The 6,990-nt window shown below is 36.2% G+C and overlaps 1 non-coding gene across 1 annotated transcript; it reads right to left on the reverse strand.

The window, feature by feature from the left end:
• Positions 1-4,061: 4,061 nt before the first annotated feature.
• On the reverse strand, positions 4,062-4,251 carry LOC118923152 (U2 spliceosomal RNA). Its single transcript, XR_005029080.2, has one exon. It is a non-coding gene; the product is annotated as a U2 spliceosomal RNA (small nuclear RNA).
• Between the last annotated feature and the right edge of the window lie 2,739 nt (positions 4,252-6,990).

A 6,990-nucleotide genomic window follows, 5' to 3' on the forward strand; every position in this document is an offset into this window, starting at 1 on the left:
ATAACAAAATACTGAACTAAAGAGATTAAAAACTGGCATTGAGATATCCATTCAAAGAAAAAAATCTGGATGGCTCTATAAAAACACTCAAGTGTACAATAGATGACAATTTTGAATAATGTCCAGGATATAAATTATTAAATTTACTTTGATTTCTACTCTATAAATTGTACAGGAAAAGTGTAGCTGAACAACATAAATATAACTTTTTGCTTAAATTTTAACATTACCTATGAATATAGAACTATACTGTATTTGAGAGTGTTAAAAGTTTAGCTGATACAACAGATAAACCCAAAAATTTACATAAAACAGAAGTCATAGGATCAAGGTGAATACATAGGGGTGCCTATGTTGCATTCAGAGCCCCAGGCTGACATCTACCATCATCAGTGTGTGGCTCCTAAAGACACCCTGGGCCTCAACATCTGGCCAATAGATGAGAGAAGAGAATGTGGGAGATCTCAGGGCAAGGGGTGTCGGTTATGGGCCAGGCCTGTCAGTGGTATTCATCCCTCCCAGCCTACAGTACTTCAGCCAGAGCCCAGCCAAATGGCCCTACTGAGATGTAAAAGGAGTCCATGGCTGGGTAGTTGAGCCCCTACATTATGGAGGCGGAGCCCAAGTCAGAGCCAGCTATCTCTGCCACGGGACCTAAGAGATCATCACTTCCGGTGCAGCTCAAAATGAGTCCCAGAGGACTGAATCTATGCTTCTGACTCATTTCAACTGGAGAAGCTTCTCCTTTATCAGTTTTGGTTACTTAACTTCTTTTGAACATAAGTTTTCATAGCTATAAAAGTTTTAAAAACTATTATTTTTCCAGTGAAATGGTGACCCAAAAGCTGAGATCATATTCAAAATGATACAAAGAATAAATAAGAAACTGTACTTTAACCAATAATGATGTCAACTTTTATAATTTTCTTTTTTTCATTATGCAAATCCTACCTGCATATTGGAGTCAGATACACAAAAAGAATAAAATGCAAATTACCTATAATCTCATAGCCCAGGGGTAACCAGAATTATTGCCATGCATATTTGCTCACATCTGTATGAAAACAAATAGCATATCACACATTCTGCTTCATATATCCCTTTATTCATGTAGTATTACTTATAAATGAATGTATTTTTAAGCTATGATTTTTACTGGCCGCACAGAGGTCCACCTTACATATGCACCATAATTTATTCTAATTAACCCATTGATGTTAAACATTAAGTATATTCTCATTTTTCACATTTATAAATAAAAACAGCACAGTCCTTTCACTCATTCATTTATTCATTCAACACTCATTCATTATTATTCATTCATTCATTCATCTCAGTAGAGATACCACAGTGAGTAAAGCAGGAAAAAAAAGAGAAAAATCACTGCCCTCAAGGTTCTTCATTCCAGTGAAGGAGACAAACTATAAATAAGAAAAATGAATAAAATGTATGGTATGTTAGAGATCAGAAGGACAATAAAAGAGGCAAGGAAGAGGGGGAGGAAATAGTATGGGAAGGGAGGTCAGAAATGGTCTCACCGAGCACATGAGGCTTATAAAAGGCCTAATACACTTAGGAAAGTAATCAGTGGATATTTAAAGGAAGAGGATTCTAGAAAACGAACAGCAAAGGCCCTGAAGCAGAGCATGCCTGGCATGCTGAGAGGGACAGGTGCCAAGTGAACAAAGGGAGAGTGGTAGAAGATAATGTCAGAGGGGTAACAGGGTGAAAGGACAGTTTGCACCTGTTTTCCTGGCATGGATATTGGTAGTGCTCCCCTTTCATTCTTAAATTACATCTCAGTTTGGGTGATAAATTATAGAGTTGACTTTCTTACAGGTCATTATAAGGAGTTTGACATTTAGTTAAACAGGAAACCATTTTGAGCAAAAAAAGTAATATCATACTTATGTTTTGAGACCACTCTGTTGGATTGAGAACAAATGGAGAACTATGAGAGCAAAGAAAACCCATTGAGAGACTGCTGTGCGTTAGGCCAGGCTAAAAATGATGATGGCCTGGATTCAGGTGGTATGAGTACAGAGGATGAGAATGGGTCAGATTCTCATTATATTTGGAATTCATAGCCTACGAGATTTGCTGACAGATTGAAGATGAGAAAAAGATAAAGGAGTAAAGAACAACCCCAACATTTTTAGCCTAAAGAGTGGAGTTGTAACTCAATTGGAGAAAACTGTTAAGTAGAGTAGGTTTAAGGATGAGATGTTAGAAGCATAGTGTGGACATGTTAAGTGTGTAGTGCCTATCAGACATACATAGTAGTCAGGTCAGGCTTCTATAGCAAATATACCATAGAGTGGTTGGCTTAAACAACAAACATTTTATTTCTTACAATAAATTCCCCTTGGCTGGGAAGTCCAAGATCAAGGTATGGGAAGATCTCATGTCTAGTGACAGCTCACTTTTGGGTCTGCATAATCTTGAGATGGGGAGACTATTCTGAACTATGCTTGTATTCATCAGGGTTAAGCCAAAGAACAGAGGCAAGAAGTGACATATATTAAGGATTTACTGCAAGGAATTGGCTTACACAACAGTGGGAGAGTCCAAAATCCACAGGGCAGACCATGAGGAAGGCCAGACTAGAATTCTGCATGCAGGGCAAAGCTTCCATCTTCTGTGCAGAGGTGCAGTTTCTCTTCATCAGGGAAGTCTCAGTTCTGCTTTCAAAGTCTTTCAGCTAATTGAATCAGGTTCATCCACATTCCCTAAAATAATCTCCTTTACTTAAGGTCAATTGATTATGACTTGAATCACATCTACAGAATGCCTTCAGAGCAACATCTAGATTCTAGTTGATTGAGTAACTGGGACCACAGTCCAGCCAAGATGACACATACAACTAACCCAGTCTGAAGAGCACAGTGTAAAATCACCGAGGTCTTCTTTTTTTTTTTTAATTTTATTTAACCCCATATGCTTCTGTAATGTTTGAGTATTTTACAACAAGAATGTATTTGTATGCCACTTCTGTGATTTTTAGTCATGATTTTTTTTGTTGTTGTTGTTATCATTAATCTACAATTACATGAAGAACATTATGTTTACTAGGCTCCCCCCTTCACCAAGTCCCGCCCCCACCCCATTACAGTCACTGTCCATCAGCGTAGTAAGATGCTGTAGAATCACTACTTGTCTTCACTGTGTTGCACAGCCCTCCCCGTTCCCCTCCCTATATTATACATACTAATCGTCACAGTTACCAAAGGGAAAGGGACTAGGGAGGATGGGTGGGAAGGGAGGGATAAGGGCAGGGAACAAGAAAGGGGGCATTACTACCAAGGTCTTCTTGAGGGGATGGAGAGTTGGGCTCAGAGAAGGTAAAGTGAGGACACAAACAGCGTCAGAGAAGGGGATATAGCAACAGAAGCCTTACAGGTCAGAGAAACAGAGATATTCGAGGATGATACACTGTGGGCTATGAAGGTGGAGGAAGGGACAATGAGCCAAGGAATGCAGGTGGGCTGCAGGAAGTGGGAAAGGCAGGGAAACAGAGCCTCCCCTAGAATGTCCAGACATGCAGTCCTCCTGATGCATCTTAAACTTGTGGCCTCCAAAACTACAAGATAACTTTGTATTACATTAAGCCAACTTAAAAAATTTGTGAGTTTTTTAAAGAGGCAACAGGAAACTAATATATATGGGTGTAGGTTAGTTGTGTGTGTGTAAGAGAGAGAGAGAAAGGTAGGGGGAGTTCAAGAAGGAGGGAAGACAAAGATATGTTTGTGCATGTATATAATCTGTTTCTGGATTTCCTATTTGGTTACATTAAATAAATCCCTCCATTCCTGCACCAGCATAACATTTTGTTAATTATTCTGATTTTAGGATGTAGTATAATATCTAGTAGAGAAAGTATCAGCTAATCATCTTTTTCAAATTGCTCTGGTTATTTGCATTTAATTTTTTAGACTACATTTAGAAAAAATCTGCAAAGTTTCCATCCAATAGGCTCCCGTCCAAAAGGATATATCATTGCTATTCTGATTTTGATCAAATAAAATGTATATATTAGGATGGTGTGAATTTTTTCCCCCCAAAGGGGGTACACCATTCCCAGAGTACTGCGATATCAGGTCAATGCATGGAGTGGATAGAGCATGCTCCTATTCCATCTCCCTGCTCCAAAACTCCATTTGACATATTGTCCTCGGATAGAGGATGTATCGGATATTAAACCGACAAGAACAGATACTACACTCGATCTTAGCCTAAAGGCTGAGAAGCAGTATAGTGTGAATTTTTAAAACATTTTCCTCCCTATTAATTCAAGTATTCAACTAAGTTAAAAAAAAAAAGGTACAAAGCAAATATGTCTATCTATATACAGACATATACATACACATATTTTAACAGTGGGTTTCTGAGTTATATTATGTTGTGGATGTATTACAGTTTCTTTAGATTTTTAGTTATTTCCCAATTTTTCCACAGTAGGTTTGTGTAAAGTCACAATCCAAATATATCAAGTCCTAAATCCCCCAAATTTGTAAATGTTACTAATTTGGAAAAAAGGATCTTTGCAGATATAATTAGGTTAAAAATCTTGAGTGAGATTTGCCTTGGTGGTTCCTCAATGCCATAACCAGTACATAGATGAAAGAGACAAAGACACACAGAGAAAAAAAGAAGAAAGTGTGACCAGGAAAGCAGAGACAAGAGCGATGAGGTCACAGCCAAAGAATGCCTGGGGCCAACAGAAGCTGGGAGAGGCTCATAAAACCTCCCCCACTGCCTCCTCCTCCCTGGTGCCCCAGACACCATGATTTCAGACTGTAGGCTTCCAGAACTGTGAGAGAATAAATATCTGATGCTATAAACCACTTAGTTTGTGGTATTTCATTACAGTGCCCTAGAATAGTGAGGCAGTATTGTTTATTTTAGATAAGAAGGATCTATTTCAGAATCCTCATAGGACTACCTCTGGCAAAAGGGTGAAATCAAGAAGTCTCCGAACTGCTGTTTTCAGTCCCTGTTACTTTATTTTCTTTTTGTTATCATACACAACAAGACCCAACCCTGCAGAAAAAATTTGATAGATCTCTTCAAATAATTCCTCCACCTTTATTTTAAATTTATTCTCAAATATTGTTTTACTGCTATTGTTGCAATTAGAATATTTCCATTCATTGTAATTTCTAATTATTTATTATTGTATAAAAATTAACTTTCGTGTGTTTATTTTCTAACCAAACCATCTTAATAAACTCTCTTAGAAATTCTAATCATTTTTCAGTTGATTTTCATGTGTTTTCCAGATAGATAAACATATCACTTGCAGATCAAATAATTTTCTGTCTTCCCAATATTTACACCATTAATGTCTTTCTTTGCTTTATTGTTTTGCTCAAAACACCTGGAACAAAAGAGATAATCATAGTTATCTTTTCCTAATTTTAGGTACTTCTTCAAGTGTGTCATTGCTAAAGATGATGTTGAAGGATTATTTCAGATGTTCCTGTCATATCAATGATATATTCTTTTGCTGCTATACCAAGATTTTCCTTCTAATCAACAATGGCATTTAATTTCATCCAGCTTCTATGAAAGAAGAGCCTACCTGCTTTTTTCTTTTTTCATAATGTTATCTCTTCCTTGCTTCTGGGACGAAACTCAGCTTGGTCATTGTTTATTATTGCTTTATTAATTTTATTTGTCAATATTTTACTTAGGATTCTTACAACTACAGCTGAGATTTATGGGCAATTTTCTATTCTGAATTACCATCTGTAAGTTTTTAACTGAGAAGTTACCTTTACCAAATGAAAGGAAATTGTTCTTTCTTCAAGGCTAAAAAACATTTTTATTCATTTTCTTAAGATTTTACCTTTATCAAATAATGCATATATATAATTAAAATACAGAAAAAAGTTACTGAGTCTTCAATGAAATAAAACAGTCCTCTGACCAACTGTTTTGCTATGCCTTTGTCCCATTCCTACTTTCAACTTTCTTAGCATTTTTTTCTATTCATATCCACATTTCTATGTAATTTTTTATACTGTTGCTTCTTGATGTACCATATGAAGACATTATTTATAAACTTCCAGTTATGGAAATTATGCTTTATACACACTCCACCTTTCCCTGCCCCTAAATTTTCAATATAACTATAGCAACATTATTTGGTTAAATAGACTGTATATTATTTATAGCTGAAATAGAGTTGTCTATGATTTTTATTTTCTGATGCAATTTTTCCTGGTTTGAATAATTGTTTTTCTTTCCTTTGCAATAGTTTTCTATGTGTTTCCACTAATTTTTAAAAACATTCCCTTTGATCTACCAATAATTTTTCTAAATGCTTAAATACAGACATATTTCTTCATAAGCCTAGTGAACAGTTGTATTCTATGGACTTCCTTCTTCTCTGTGATTAATGCTCATGTCTTATCTTGTGTCTTCCTCTGTCTTATTTTTCCCCTTTATTTTGCTCAAGAACAAACTTGATAGTTCCTGAAAAAGAGTATACAAATGCTCATTCTTTTAGTACTCTCATGTTTTACCACTGGATTAGCAGGTTGTGTGGGTGTGTGATTATCCACTAAAAATCATTTTCACTCAAATATGAAGGCTTTGCTTGACAGTCTTCTGGCTCCCAGTTATATTTTCGAAAATTCCAGTGTTACCTGATTGCCATGTATTTAGAGGTCATTTTTTTTTTTTTTTTTTTAGAAGGAGCCTAAGATTTTGCTCTTTGTCACTGGTGCTCTATAAAGTATCACAATGGTGTGGCTTAGGATGTGCTTTTTTTCATTCACTGAACTGGACACATGGGTCCTGACTATACGGAAGACTCAGATCCTTCACTTCTGGGAATTATTCCCCATATTATTTCTTTGATGGTTTCTCTTTTCTCTTTTGTTGTCTCTTCTTAAACTGCCTATTATTTGGATGTTGGACTTTATACATTGATTCACAAATTTTATCTTGTCTACCCTGTTGCCAACTTATTTGTCTTTGTTTTCT

The sequence above is a fragment of the Manis pentadactyla genome, chromosome 2, assembly GCF_030020395.1.
Source record: "Manis pentadactyla isolate mManPen7 chromosome 2, mManPen7.hap1, whole genome shotgun sequence".
NCBI lineage: Eukaryota > Metazoa > Chordata > Mammalia > Pholidota > Manidae > Manis > Manis pentadactyla.